This window comes from Quercus suber, unplaced genomic scaffold (genome assembly GCF_002906115.3).
Source record: "Quercus suber isolate HL8 unplaced genomic scaffold, Cork oak 2.0 scaffold_699, whole genome shotgun sequence".
Taxonomy (NCBI): domain Eukaryota; kingdom Viridiplantae; phylum Streptophyta; class Magnoliopsida; order Fagales; family Fagaceae; genus Quercus; species Quercus suber.
In genome coordinates this window covers 190,637-206,423 of record NW_027070140.1, presented here as the reverse complement: position 1 = coordinate 206,423, position 15,787 = coordinate 190,637, and the positions used below count along the sequence as shown (strand labels likewise).

Below are 15,787 nucleotides of genomic sequence, written 5' to 3'. Positions count from 1 at the left end.
TGCCTATAAGTTTATTTTGAGTTAATTGAAATAATTTTCTGTTTGCCAAAATTTAAAAAGAAAAAGATGGAAAATCCATTTTTCTTTAGTAATCCAATAAGTTGGTTTGACTATAAGTTTATTTTGAGTTAATTGAAATAATATTCCATCTGCCAAAATTTAAAAAGAAAAAGAAGATGGAAAATCCATTTTTCTTTAGAAATCCACTAAGTCTAATGGGTTTAATCTTTTAACAAAGAAGTCAACATTATCCAAAATTTATATTTTATTGAATAGGATTTCAAGGATATAGGATTAATAATCAAGAAATTAAACGAGGGAGATAATGATTTTTTAAAAAAACCATGGGACTTAGTGATTTAAGATGTAGTGACTTATGAATTGATAGTAGCTTATAACTTTGTTTCACTATAGATAATTTGATGGACGAGTTAAATGCAATATAATAGATTTTTGGAATAATTTAATTAAATAAATAAAAAGCTAGAGTACAAGGTTAATGATAACTTTGGGCCATTTATGAGATAGCAAGAGGAACCATAGTGGTCTGAGAGAGAGAGAGAGGTATTTAAAATTCTTTTTCTACTCACTTAAGCCTATATATGTTGGATGTTTATTTAATCTTATTTTTTTATTTGTATTCTCTCTGTTTCTCTTTTTGTTGGACAAAAAGAGAAACAGCGAGAGAGGACCCATAGTGGGCTAAGAGAGAGAGAGAGGTATTTAAAATTCTTTTTCTACTTACTTAAGCCTATATATGTTGGATGTTTATTTAATCTTATTTTTTTATTTGTATTCTCTCTGTTTCACTTTTTGTTAGACAAAGTTTAACTACAAATTTAATTGTAACCTTATGTTACAACTTTCACTAAAAAAAATTAACATGAATACAACAACTCATGCATCCCCAATCTTGGCACACTTGACGGATGCCGGCTATGAGTTGATTTCATGCTCTTTAATGCTACTCTATTTTAATGTCACAAGATTTATAATGAAACTTTTTGTATTCATACGGTTATTAATAAAAGCAGGATTCCTGCTCAAGATTGCTTGATAAGTGTAGTGTAAAGACTAAAGACATTATATGTTATGAACTATCCACACATGAAGACAAAGTGATTGTGAAACCTGAACTACCATTTGAAATCATGTCTAGAAATGGAGGACCACACCATTTTTAGAGCTTGTGGTCCCCATCGTATTGAGATTAGTTCTTGCCGCATATCAAATGTGCATAACTATTTTCAAGTGTACTGCTCTGGCATTAATCTGAGTGCTTTAATTGAAACTTTTCTGGTGAATGGTGCAGTTACAATTCTACCTATGGACATGTTGAGAAGCTGGCTGAACAGATAAAGGAGCTGAATCCGAGGAAGGAGTAGAACCAAAACTGTGGCAGGTGTGTGTGAATGTGGTAGCTTGCCTACTAGGAAACCATTATGTAGGGGGGTAACAAATTAGAATATGAATTTGGTATTGTGTTCTGAAAAAAATTAGAATATGGTAAATTTGGTTTTGTGTTATGTCTCCTTTCCATGTACCTGAGACATTTTTGTTATTGTATTATGTTAAGGAAACAACATTTTTCATAATTGTTGATATAATTTATTGTAATTGGAGTAACATTACTTTTAAGTTTCAATCGGATTCATCAATGATATCACTTCTATCATGCACCAATTATAACGGACCATGTTAGTAATTGTGAAAAAATTGTAAATCAATAGACTTATTGCATGCTTTTTTTTTTTTTTGGTCATACCTGAATATAGGAGCTGGCATGTTGGACATGGAGAAGGTGATCAGGTGGCTCCCCTTATGGTGCTGGAACTTATGTTGGGGACGGATCAAAACAGCCTTCTGAGCTAAAGTTGGACGTAGCTTTCCACCAGGAAATGTATTTTGTTGGCATTTCAAGATTCCGACAACGGCACTGCACTGCCACTATTGTCAACTTAGATATTTAAAATTTATGGAAGAAATAACTAAATAAAAATTATGATAGCTTTGCTTCCAATACCTATAGTATAATCTATAATAATATAGGTAATTGTCCATGAAAAGGTTGTTATAGTCACCCTTTCTTACTAATCTCCAAAAAAAAAAAAATAAATAAATAAAGTCATGGTAACCTACCCACGAGACGCTCAGAACTCCCATGAATTTATAATGTAATGAATTCAAGATAGGACATATGAAATAATGTTTTTTTTTTTTTTTTGGTTGCTAATATTATAGGCATAGGTAAATAATAACAACAACAACATTAATAATAATAGATTAAATTGTTCTTTTAACTTTTGTAAATACTATACAAAAATGAACTATAGAGGTGACTTATTATGAGTTTAAGACAAAAAGTAACAATGTGATTGTGGAGTTTCAAAGATATGCATAAAATAAACTCTCTTTGGTGAGTCTAAAAATTTCATTTTTTTTTATTTAGATGACAAGTTTTTAATGATAAACAGTATAACGGTATTAGTAATGAGCATATGTGAAAATTATTAATTTTTTTAATAAAAAAATTAATAATAATTTACCACCTTAGTAAGTTGTGAAAAATGTTATCTAGCATAACCAAGAGGCTAGTGCCTCTTAGCAAGGCAGTTCAGGCCACTAAGCAGAGTTGAGGGTGGCAACTGGCAAGTTCCTTGAGAAAGAAAATGAACAACCAGTTCGAATCAGATTAAGAAGAAAAAAATGATGTCAAATATTAAGAAGAGAAGGGTGACTTGGAACTATGCAAGAAGGGGATTCTAATGGGAGGGAAGTGCATTACATTTAATCTTGCTTTTACCAGGAATTGGCAAATTTTTTCTTAGTTCTTGCAGAAAAGTATGTAATTTAGATGTTTTTTTCTATCTTTCACGTCATCAAAGAAACACTTTCTTCTTAGCCAAAAAACGAAGTTATCCACCACCTACTCGCCCATTTTGGACAATGCATAATTAGTTTTTCGTTAGGCTCTTAGCTGCCCTACTGGCTACTGTTTTTTCTTTTGCCATTCTTCTAAGAAAGTAAGAATTATGGCGGAACAGTTGGGCCATCACTGGTCTATTATGAATAGATGCCACTGTTAGTATTGGTCCAATATTTATACTGGATCTAACAAAGATTTGAGGGACTATTTGTTTTCTTTAAACTTGATTTTGTTTCTTTTTTTTCTTTCTTGCTTTACATAGGACTATGTTTCGTAAATTCCAAACCCAAGATAAGCCGAACCTCAAATCTTCTCCTTTGCAAATTGCAACAACCCGAATTCAGCTTGTTAAAATAGAAATTAGTACTATCTTTTATACTATGCTGCAAAATCCCTTTATCCCTCAAAATAAAGCAGGATTTGTGATTTTGAGGAGAGTTTCTAATAATCAGGATGAAGTGCACATACGCAGCCGTGCGGTGAGCAAAGAGCGAACTGTTCTTTTGCCTTTTACTAAAGGATGAAGTGCACATGAGACTTTGCAGTTCTCATCAGCATCAATACACCATTTTGACTACAGTTTAAGCAGAAGCCAAACAATGTAAGAATGCTAGCAAAACTGGTGCAATTCTGAAAGTGATGGAAAAAACATAAACAATGGGGCAATCCCAGCTACTACAAGTAATGGCCCAAAACTTTATATATCCATCCACATTAACAGAAAGTGCAAACACTCACCATTCAGCAAACCATCCTCCTAGCATCTGTCACTCTATTTCTCATCCACGTCTACATTCCCAATCATAATCAGTCACAGTCTCATTCCCTGTGAAACAGTAATAACAAAATGAATAAGATCAAAAACTAATTCGTATCAAAAAAAAAAAAAAAAAAAAAAAAAAAAAAAAAGATCAAAAACTAATATAACTATCTAAGGATTGATGATATGGTAAATCCATCACTTACAAATATAAAGAAGTGCAATACAATTGTCATATATGCTAATGGAAGAAAAGTGATGACCCCTGAATTCACACCTAAATTTTGATCCATTATAATTTTCTCTGGACAATAGCAGAGCAAAGAAACCTGGCAGATTCAAAATACCTAGCTACAGGGCTGTTTATCCACTATAGTGGCCTCAACAGACACACAATTGGAAAAATGTGAAAGGTTCAATAAGCAACCATTTAAAGGTAGGTGTGTGCCTGCCTCCTTTAACATATGTTCTTGCATGACAGCTTCCATGACACCCCACAAGCCTCTACATCACACGTTGACAAACTCCATCCAAATAGGCTCACTTAAGAATTCATATGCCCATAACCAACGCATTGTTTAAGACAAAGGCTAACCCACCTCCCTTTCTCAAAACAAAAAAATAGGAAACCATGTCATTTTATTTTTTTTTTTTTTTTATTTAAACAACAAATGTTGTGTAGTAGTTACCTAATTGTGAAAGAAATTAAAAGCAGTGCAGAACTTTGCTCTACTCTCAAAAAATAAGAGATGTAAAACAGTCGTAAATAAAATATAAAATAGATTTGATTCAAATTCTAAATGAAATGGAAAGAGAATACCATATTACATTTGCACTCCAATAGTTGTATGATCCATCATACTTCTCACTGCACACTTTCAGTACAAGAAACCTGGCAGTATCATTAGACGCTATCATGGGAAGTACTGAGAACCACCTCAAGTACAATGTGAAACCAACCATGCAATTGGATAATATGAAGAGCACAAACCCAACCTTGCCCACTTAGACCAATCCTAAGCAGACATAAGCTAGAAATATGGTTAAATGAATGAAAATGATAACTTGTTTAAAGAGAAAGGCTAGAAAAAGATGAGGAAAAGGCTCCTCTGTTAGTGGAAGAAAGAAGCATTCTGTTAGAAGACATGGGTGTCTATTGCAACATAGATCCACCAGATAAAACACATTTAAACAAGGAACTTTAATAAAAAAAATTAATTTTAATTCAATACTGCACAAAAGAGAAGATAATCAGAAACCAAAAGTGTAGAAATAATTCTACCTGTATCTGTCACAGTCATGTCTTCTAACCCTATCACTTTCCCTGGCAGGGCTTCGGCCATGGACCCATGGTAATAATCCTGCAAGAAGTTACACCAAAGTATGAATCGTAATGTGGTGACAAACTAGTTTCGATCTCTAACCCCCCCCCCCCCCCACCCCCGGTTTCTCTCTCTCTCTCTCTCTCTCTCTCTCTCTCTCCCCTGTAATTTTACTCCCACACAAGATAGTACACTTATATATCCTATGAAAGAGATCAAATTCACAAATACATGTCAAGTAAATACCATCAGGCAAATAACAGTTTTAATTAAAAACAAGTACCTTTTCTTGATACGTGGAAAAGCAATGTCACAGGAACTAGAATAATCTTTTGTTAGATGTTCATCATAACCTCATCCACATATGTAAAAGTGAAGCTTGATACAATTGGAAGTAAGGCAAAGCACAGGCAGCTTAGTGTATTCACGAAAATTTTAAATGCATATGAAAATAATAGCATATAGAAGTTGAAAAATATCATTGAGAAAGTAATCGTGGCAGATTTAAGAGATATGTTGAGGATCATACATCCTTCAGGAAATTTTCGCCTGAGCTTCCTATAATCATTGTACAGATGCTCTAGGCACCAGTAGACTCTGACATCAAGGAAAAAGCATGCACAGGGACTTCTACAAAAATAAAGTTAAACCAACATGCTAACACACGCAGATAATTATTAATTAAATTAACCATCATATTAAAAACAATATGTAAATCTTATGTTTTTCTCCATATTTTCATTTCAGCATCCAAATGCTCTTATAAACTCCATGACAAACTCCAGCACAATAAAATAAAACCCTCTAATTGAGTTGACTTTCTATCAATTTTTTTTCTTCTAAATCTAAGCAACCCAAAACAAGAATAATATTCCTTGTCATTTCTTTCATACCATATTGGATGCAAAGAATAGAAATGATGGCTGCCAATTTCTTAAAATTCCAATTTTCCAATCCCAAACGCTCAAAACATGGCATGAAAGAAAAAAATCCAATTAATTCAGCTTGTCTTTTGATCATCCTCATCATCAAGAAGCAAAAGAATGGAAACTGATGAGGCCCTACTTAATTCAGCTCATCTTTTGATTTTTTTTTTTTTTTTTAACCCTTTTGCAGCTCTAAAAATTTTACTTTTCCATCCTCTTCCTCCACTTTCTCATCAACCAAACAAAAATTTCACAAAGCAGAACAATTCAAACAAGATACATCTACATCCTCTCCTACTTATGCATGCGTGTGTGCATATACATAAATCTAATTTTATCTCTCAGTCCATTAGCTCATATTTTTTCCCCCAAAATCAATACTCATATACCACATATATATTTTTTTGATAAATACTCAAATGCCACAATATACACACACACACACACACAACTCTACATACAAACAACACTTCATTCTCCATCACAGCATCACTTCACACACAATTTCCTTATAACTAAAACTTCAGCTCTCAGTCCATTAATTCCTCATTAATTATTTTTCCAATAGCAATAATTATAATCAGTATTTGTATGTGCGCGCCCACACACACATATACAAAATTATACATACATATAACACTTCATTCTCCATCAACTCAATTACAATTAGCTTATAACTCAAATTTCAGCTCTTAGTCCATATTACTTCCTCATCAATTTGTTTTCCAAAAGCAATAGCCATAAACAGTACATACACACATAGATTTAATATACACACAACTACACATACATGCGTACATATATAACATTTCATTCTCCATCAAATCATACACAGTTCCTTATAACTACAATTTTATCCCTCTCTCCATCAATTCCTCGTTTATCATTTTTCTAACGCAATAACTATAAGCAACACATACATAAATACATAAACAGAGAGAGAGAGAGAGAGAGTGGCAGTTACCGCTGTGAGTTCTACCTAGGCGATCGAGCTCCATAGAAGGGAGAGAAATTGAGAGCCACCGCCGTTGTGGCGGTGGCGGTGGCGACGAATGGTTTCAGGTGGAGCTCTTGAGGGTGAGTGAGAGTTCTAGATTAGGTATTACCCGATCGTTTTGGGGGAAATATGAAGCGGGTCGGGTTGTTTAGCTCGACCCGATTTTTTAGGCCCATTATTCATTTTCCTTAGCCCAATCCAAAATACCACATGCCCTGTCACAATGGAAACTCAAATCCAAAACTCATTCTCAACAAAGCCTAAACCCTTAAATCTGAACCCACCCAACCTAAAGTCTAATTAATTAATTTGGATTCTCAAAAAAAAAAAAAAAGGGTTCAATTAACTTATTATTTTAACAATATGAAGTTTGATCTAATTTTTAAAATTGAGATGGTATTCAATTTAAACATAGCTATGCATAGGACGCTAGAATTGCTCTTTTGACTCTTAATTTTAAGTTTAAAAGTTAAAAGATTTAAAACACAAATAAAAGGGTAATCCAAATAATTTGAAATTATCTAACCTATGATTTGATATGATCAAATCATAGGTTTTTTTTTTTTTTTTGTTCGAAATTAGGTATTTATTTCACACCGGCGTGAAATTTCATATTGTTCAACCATTGTCCATTCTAAGGAAGCCATGCAAGGCTCACTAGGTGTACCCCTAATTTAGTAATAGCCTAATAGGAGAAGTATTTAGGTTTTCCCTCCTTTATAGGGAGAGCCAAGAAAGTTTGTTTGCACAAATTAAAAAATGAATTTAGGATAAACTTTAATGTAACCATACAAGGCTCCTTTCTCAGGCAAGAGACAAATGTAAATTAAGGTGGTGGTTCAAGTGATGCCAAGAATTCAAAACCATGATTAGGTGATTTTGGTGGAAACATAGGGTTGATAGAAAGGGAAAACATTGGCTAAGATGGGACAAAATGTCCCAACCCAAGTACAAGGGGGAATAGGATTTGAGGAGATGAGAAAAGTTCAATGATGTCATACTAGCTAAACAAGTTTGGCTTCTTATTCATAACAAATAATTCTTGTTCTATAAAGTTTTTGTGACAAATTTCTTCCCAACAAGAATAATTACTTAAGGCCAAGGAGAATTCAAAATTGGTCCAACAAATGGCTTACAATGGCAAGCTAATCGCCCCTGCTCAAAATAGCCACAATAGATATGCTTTATTGGTGGTAAGACTAGACAAATAGATGAGTCATGTGATAGACCAGAATTTTTTACCAATGCCAGAATTATTAAAAGTATAACACCAAGTGAGAGGGCCCCACCTAATCTAATGATGTGATCAAATAGCAAGGATGGAAGATACACGGAACAAGAAAAACACCTATAAGGTGCTGAGTTTTGTTACGAAGGGGTGGGAGTTCAGGATCTTCACCTTAAAGGCTTTACACCTTAGTCTACTACACATGTGTAATAGTGGTACACTCATGCAAGCTCCAAGGGCATATAAAGCATGAGTGGGGCGCTTCCTTAGGCGATGTGGGACAACCCCACCCCTTGGGAACAAAACTTTCACACGCTTGGCACCGTATAGATGGGCGGTGGTCGTTATCCTAACACACCTCACCCAAAAAACGCTTTTTTGTAGGGGAGAATTTTTTGTTCAACCCTTGCAAGCCATTTGTCCTCTTTGGGGAGCCAAGCCCGCATGTGTAGTAGTGGTACACTCATGCAAGCTCCAAGGGCATATAAAGCATGAGTGGGACGTGTACTTAGGCGATGTGGGACTAAGGTGTAAAGCCTTTAAGGTGAAGATCCTAAACTCCCACCCCTTCGTAACAAAACTTTGCGGGCTTGGCTCCCCAAAGAAGACAAATGGCTTGCAGGGGCTGAACAAAAAATTCTCCCCTATAGGTGCTCACTCAAGAAAGAACTAATTGAATATTAAACTTAAACAAAAACAACATTCTTTTTTTGAGAAAAAAGCTCCTAGATTGTGGGGGTATTATTCATCAATTAAATGTAAATCATAGTTGTACACATCAAAAATATTTGGAGGAACAACTTCCATCCAGATAAGAAAAGGATTACAGACAGCCCTTCTAGCTAACTTATGAGCCACAAAATTCCCTTGTCTTCTAACATGGTAAAAGGATATCTCTCTTAAAGAAGAGCTAAGTAGCTTAATGTCACACAAAAACAACATAAAAGTAAAAATAAACATAAAAATAAATATTTTTCTTCTATTTGAACCCTCAAACATAAGTTATTCTTTATGTAAGTTAAAGAATAGGAAAATATGGAAATTACAATGTCATTTAAATTTTAGTCTATTCATATATAGCTTATCTTCTTCATTTTTATCATTAAAAAAACAAATTCTAACTGTTTATGTGAGAGATGCTTAAGCTTTAGAGTTTCTACGCTTTAAACAAATTTCAATATCTAAGTAATTTCACTGATTATTATTTCAAAGTAACTATTTTTATTCTAAGTGTTTTTTTTTTCCCAGTTGTTTAACTAGAAGTTTTAGTTCAAAACCTAATTATATGCTACTTAGTTGGTGCGATAATTTACAAGTGTACTAATAACAGATATTAAAAATTCTTTTAAAATGAGAACTCTTTTATCACTCACATCAATCAACTCGTCACTCAATGCCTTCTCAAAAAAAAAAAAAACTCGTCACTCAATGATAATAGATTTGGTATATTGCAACATTAGAATGCTCATTTGGAGCATTGTTAGCACAAAACAATGAAAAAAGAGAATTCATTGTATTATCTAACACCTATGGGGAAAAGCATAATTATTCCTCCTAATCGAAAAACAAATTGTAGGGAAAGGTAATAGGGTATTTCATTATAATGTTTTGATTATTATCCTAATAAATCTTTGTAGGATGTTCCAACGTTAATTAATTGGAATAAAACTTCATAATGCAATTGTTTGGTGATTCTCAACTAATCATTATCCAAATTAATGATGAATATGGAATATGCTACTTAGTAAACCAAAATTTTTAATTCAAAATCTAATTATATGCTACTTAGTTGGTGTGATCGTTGGTGCCTTGCTATTCATGTGTAAAAACCTTAGATTGAAAACCCATTTTAGAATTGGAATGACCATGGTTACAACACCCTTTCTCAAATTAAAAGCACTACAATGCTTAATCTAATAAAAAATTAAAGTAAAACTTTCTAAAAATTATACCATAACTAAAATTATGGTATTTAAGATATCATTAAGAACACACTTTCAATCTTTTAGCTCTTTAAATCATGATCAACAAAACTACTCTTAAAAAAGAGGCAAACTATGATGATTCTATCTTTAAGATCGGAAAATAGTTTAGAGCCCTAATTCAACAAAGATTAGGGATGAACGTGGGAAATCTACACATCCATGATGGGCCTGTTTAATATTGTTTTTATTTTTATAAATAGCATGATAAATGCCAACTTAATTGATTATGTTTTATACCTAATCAATCTAAAAGGGCTACTAATATATAAATTAAGAATTATCTTTTTGAATAAAACACTTAAATAGAATTATCATAAAAATAAACATAAAAATGAAATTTATATTTTTGTTTTATTTGAATTCACAAACATATGTTATTCTTTATTCAAAATAGAAACTTAGGAAAATATGAAAATTACAATGTCAAAATTTGAATTTTTAGGCTATTTAAAGCCATTTCTCCTTTTTTCACATACAAATAAATTTTTGTTTATTTATATGAGAGAAGTTTAAGTATCAAAGTTTCTAACCTCTAAAAAATTTCAATATCTAAAGATAATTTAAATTTGTTTTTGTGTGACATTTCTCTAATTAGTATTTTCATTGATTGTGATTTCAAAGTTACCATCTTTGTCGAAGCATGTTTCATAGGGTCTCCAACATATTTTCAAACAAAAGCTCTCATAAGGAATTCTTAAAGTTTTTGAAAATCGAAATCATTACTGCCATGTAAAACATGTGTAAGACTCGCATGATGAGGGGCATGATGAGGCCATGGATATTACAAGTCAAAACGTTTCCTACATGTAGGTTACAACTGATGCTGCTAGCATATAAAAATTCAGATTTTTTTTGGAAGAAAAAAATGTGTTGGTTTAATTTAGTTCAACTAATAAAATCTTTAACTAGGTAACAAAAATTGGAGATTAAACTTTCAAAATATTGTATAGGAAGATAACTCCAGTTGATTAGCAGTAGTAAAGAAAGAAAACTTACAATTTTGAATTAAAAAATCAATTTTGATCCAAACGGGATTCTTCCGTCGATCATGTTCGCAAATATAAAATAGAAAGGTTGACGTTATATATTTATTTATTGAATAAAAATAAGCTAACTTATTTAGGGTCCATTTGGAAACTATTTATTTTGCTGAAACTAAAAACTTTTAGTTGAAAGTATTATAGTAAAAAAAAAGCTAAAAACTTATTGTTTTTTTGCTGAAAATATTGTAGAAAAAAAGCTAAAAGTGCTATAAAAAAAACAAATTTATGTATAATTTTAACTCTATTTTAATGGTTGAATATGCAAAATGACTTCCAAACAGGAAAAACAAATATTTAACAACAATAATAACTTCTTCTTTTTTTTTTTGTCTTAGCCTTTTTTTTTTTTTAAAGGGGGTTATCTTAGCTATAATTTACTATCAAGTTTGTTATATCATAATTAAGATACATGTTTCATCAAAGCCATCAATTAGAGTTACCAAATAAAATACCATAATGTTAATGGTAAATTGGTAATTATTACAAATTTTTAGATTTTGACAAAAAATACCATAATATGATTGATAATTATAACATTAGTAACAAAGGAAGTCTTATGATAGACGAATCCCACAAATCGATGTTGTGGTCTTCCTTATAGACTTAGTTTCCAAGAAATGAAAAATCTATGGGCTCTTCACAAAACCAGCAAAATTGCATAGAAAGAACATGACACATTCAACTATTTGGTAAGGTAATTCAAACAATAGTTTTCAGTATTTAAACACTGAAAATGTGGGCCCCCAAAAAAAAAAAGAGGCAAAACTATACTATTAGTCCTTGAAGTTTACCATGTGTGTGCAATTGGTCCCTCAAGTTTCAAGCGAGTGCAATTGGTCCATCAAGTTTTCAAAATGAGCAATATAAGTCCTTCAGTTAACTTCCGTTAGTGGTGTTACTTACGTGGTTAACAGAATAATGACTTGACATTTTTTAAATGATTTGACATTTCTTTTTATTAAAAAAAAATAAAAATAAATTTACATATAAGAAAGAAGCTAGACCCATTCCAATTCAAATCTTTATCCTCACCGCTACAAAAAATCTCCATTTACTTTGAAAGAGCTAAATTGATGATTTTCAATGGAAGCACAATTTATAAATTTATTTGCTTTGTTTTGACTTGTAAGTTAACACTTGTATTATGAAATTTTTTTTTTTTTGGCTGGGTTTGGATCCAAGAGCCATTGCCATAGCCAACTTATTTATGGATGCAATGTGCATTGGAGAAGAAATCATTAATGACGAATACTACTTTATACTAAAGATAGAGACGGGCAGCAATTTGCAAGGCTCAAAGCAGTCCAAACTATGAGATCATCCACCATACAATATTTGCTTTTTTATTTAATTTGAAGTCTCAAGGCTGCTTAGGATGAAAACTCAAGCTGAAGAGGACGTGTTTTAGGAAACCAACACTGAATTAGTTATGAAGGTGGGTCAGTGGCTGTGTGAGAGAATGAGGGAGGCGGGTCAGTGGTTGTCGGCTGGAGAAGGATGTGTGAAGCAGGAGGCCACCGTCTCTAGCAGAGGGCGGTGGCGTCGCCGGCGGCTAGGCCTTGGATCTGTTCATTGTCTCTCCCCTTTCTCATGGTTTGTAAATCAGATTGCAAATGTAGATTTTTTTGTACCGGTTAGGATAAATATTTGAATTGGAACGGGTCTAGTTTCTTTCTTATGTGTAAATTTAATTTTGGAATTTTTTAATAAAAATAAATGCCACATCATTTAAAAAATGCAAGGTCATTATTCTGTTAGCTACGTAGGCAATACCATTAACGGAAGTTAGCCAAAGGATTTCTATTGCTCATTTTGAAAACTTTGAGGACTAATTGCGCTTACTTGAAACTTGAGGGACCAATTGCGTACATAGGATAAATTTCAGGGATTAATAATGTAGTTTTGCCAAAAAACTAACATGTGTGGTAAGAGATTTTTTTTTAGGAGTGTTTGAGTTACGTTTCTCATTTTAGATCGTTTAAACATTGAATTTAAAAAACTCTTATTACCAGTTTCAATTTTCAAATAACGTTGTTCAATAGCACTTTTGTAATTAAGTACAAAACTGTGGGTCCTACTGATTATACTACATGTCATTACTTTTTTAATAAATAAAAATACACGTACCAGACATATAATTATGTTTTTTCACTTTTGAAAAGACGTTTTTAGAAATATAGTACCAAACACATTTTTTGCAATATGAGTACTTTGCGTGTTTTCATAACACTTTTTAAACCACAGTTTTTACATCATTTTGAACAGGAAGTACTTTCCTTACTTTGAAGAACTGCATGAATGCGATTTTGCTCTGCTTTCTTATATTAATGGTAATTTTGCATGATTATTTTATGGGCAATGTTAAAAGGTGTCTACGGAACAATTTTTGATAAACTAGTTTAAGAAAGATTTTGACACTATTCTCATAAGAAATATAAAAAAATTGTTAAAAATAAATTAATTATTTTTCTCTTCATTTTAAGTGGGAAAAATCACACTAGCATAATTAAGGAATTCCACACAAAAATAATATATATTGAAATTTTAATTAATGAGTTGGTTTCACTGGTACAAAGACAGGTGTAGATTCACTTATATCTAATGGTTGGCATGTGCATCGAGTTGGTAAAGATGAGAGGAAAAAAAGAGGTTCCTTAATTAATAAAGTGTAGCATTCACATCCTCTTACACATAATACATAAAAATGATGAGGTGTTCTGGAAAATAATATTACAATACAGTGAAATCTTTTTGGCAATCAATATGGTGATCCATATGCATGGTTTTGTTCATCATTATTGAAAAATTAAGCTCATTTGTTAATCGAGTCCTCACTCGGAAAGAAAAAGAAAGAGATTGAAAGTAGTGCCACTCTGCCACAGAATTAAGAGAAAGTTTCTCTTTTTAATCTGAAAATGGAAATAAGAAGACTTTCTCCAGAAAATTGAGAAATTGTAATATAAAGGGTTCGTTTAGTTGGATTGGTGGAAAAGTGGGAAGATAGAAAATAGTGAGAAAATGAAAAGTGAGAGGATATAAAATATTTTAATTTTTCTATTTTTTGTTTAGTTGGGAGTGAAAAAGTGGAAAGATGAAAAAAGTGAGTTTTTATAAATTTATTCATATACTCTTATTAAAAAATGATGGTCAATTAATACAAAAAAGTGACAAACAACCAAAAAAAAAAAAAAAACCACTCAATTTATTAAAAAAAAAAATCATGTCCCAAAAAAAAAAAAAAAATCACGTCTAGTTAAACCCAAAACAAGAAAAAGAAAAAACAAAAACAAAACAAAACAACGACCACACCCACAGTCCAAAAAAGAAAAAAGAAGGCAACGTGAGGAAAGAAAAGAAAGGAAAAAAAAGAAAAAAAGAGGTAACATGCCCTAAAAAAAATTAAAAAAAAAAAACGTCCAGAAAAGAAATGAACTAGACATGGGCATTTTTGTTCATTAAATAGTCCTATTTTCTCCCTTCAGTTTTCTCTCCATTTTTGGGAGAAAACTTTTTGATGGGTTCGAGGAGAAAACACCTAAGTCCCACTGTAGAGAGGAAAAATTCTCGACCTATCACAAGCTGACACGTCACACTATCAAGTTCACAAAATACAGGCAATTACAAAGCTCCACGTAGTGCTGCTAGGTTTTGCTATCACTACTCAGAAACCAACAGAAATTTGCCAAGTGTCATGCAAAAACCAATCATGCATCAGCACGTGTAAACGATGACATAAGCAACCTCGCACGTGTAAGTGATGATATAAGCATACCAATCAGGCTGTGACATGTGTCACAAATCAGACTCTACCACGTGTCGCTCACCCACCTCCAAACTCCTATAAATAGAAGCCTTCCTAAGGTATTTCAGGGAGATCTGGAAGGAGAAAGGGCACTAAGCCATCTGAAGCACTCAGAAGTCTAGAAGCTCTGCTAGAACCAAGCCCTGAAGCCTCCAGCAACTTCAAGAACTTCAACCTTCAAATACAAAGAACATTCGAAACAGAATCATCCAAACTGCCTGCCTAGATCTCATAGGTCACTAGAATCAAGCTCAAAAGCCTCCAGAAACCTCAACAAACCACAAATTGGTGAAGTTCAACAGATCTAAGCCTCTAAAGCCCTGAAGAATTTCCATCACAAACCTTCGAACACAAAGAACATTCAAAGAGGAATCATCTAAATCATGTTCCTAAATCTCAAAGTTCACTGGAATCAAACTCAAAAGCCTCCAGAAACCTCACAAACCACAAATTAGTGAAGCTCTATGGATTCAAGCCTCTAAAGCTCTGAAGAACTTCCACCACAAATCTTCAAATATGAAGAACACACGAAGAACACGAAGAACGTGAAGAACAAAGGATTTCTAACAAGCTCATAGCCAGAGATTCATTGTAATTCCGTTTCAACAATCTTCGATCCATCCCTCAACTAAATTGAAGGATATTTTGTGTTCAAATCAAAATCACATTACCACAACTTCAATCAACAAATCTTTCAAGGAGATCGAATCAGAGGATCACTCTTTTGTAATCACAGAGAATTGTACCACACAATCATCAATACAAATTCGCATTTATGCAACTATTTTACTTGTTTGA

General features: G+C 32.6%; 1 long non-coding RNA gene across 6 annotated transcripts; it reads right to left on the bottom strand.

Moving 5' to 3' along the window:
* Nucleotides 1–1,777: 1,777 nt before the first annotated feature.
* Nucleotides 1,778–7,060, bottom strand: LOC112011606 (uncharacterized). Of its 6 annotated transcripts, none has more exons than XR_010626125.1 (6): nucleotides 6,899–7,059; nucleotides 4,969–5,047; nucleotides 4,507–4,702; nucleotides 3,665–3,752; nucleotides 3,395–3,500; nucleotides 1,778–1,947 (listed from the first exon to the last, which is right to left on the bottom strand). It is a non-coding gene; the product is annotated as an uncharacterized LOC112011606 (long non-coding RNA). The 6 variants fall into 6 exon arrangements; XR_010626124.1 differs by having other exon boundaries at nucleotides 1,778–1,941; XR_010626123.1 differs by having other exon boundaries at nucleotides 1,778–1,936.
* Between the last annotated feature and the right edge of the window lie 8,727 nt (nucleotides 7,061–15,787).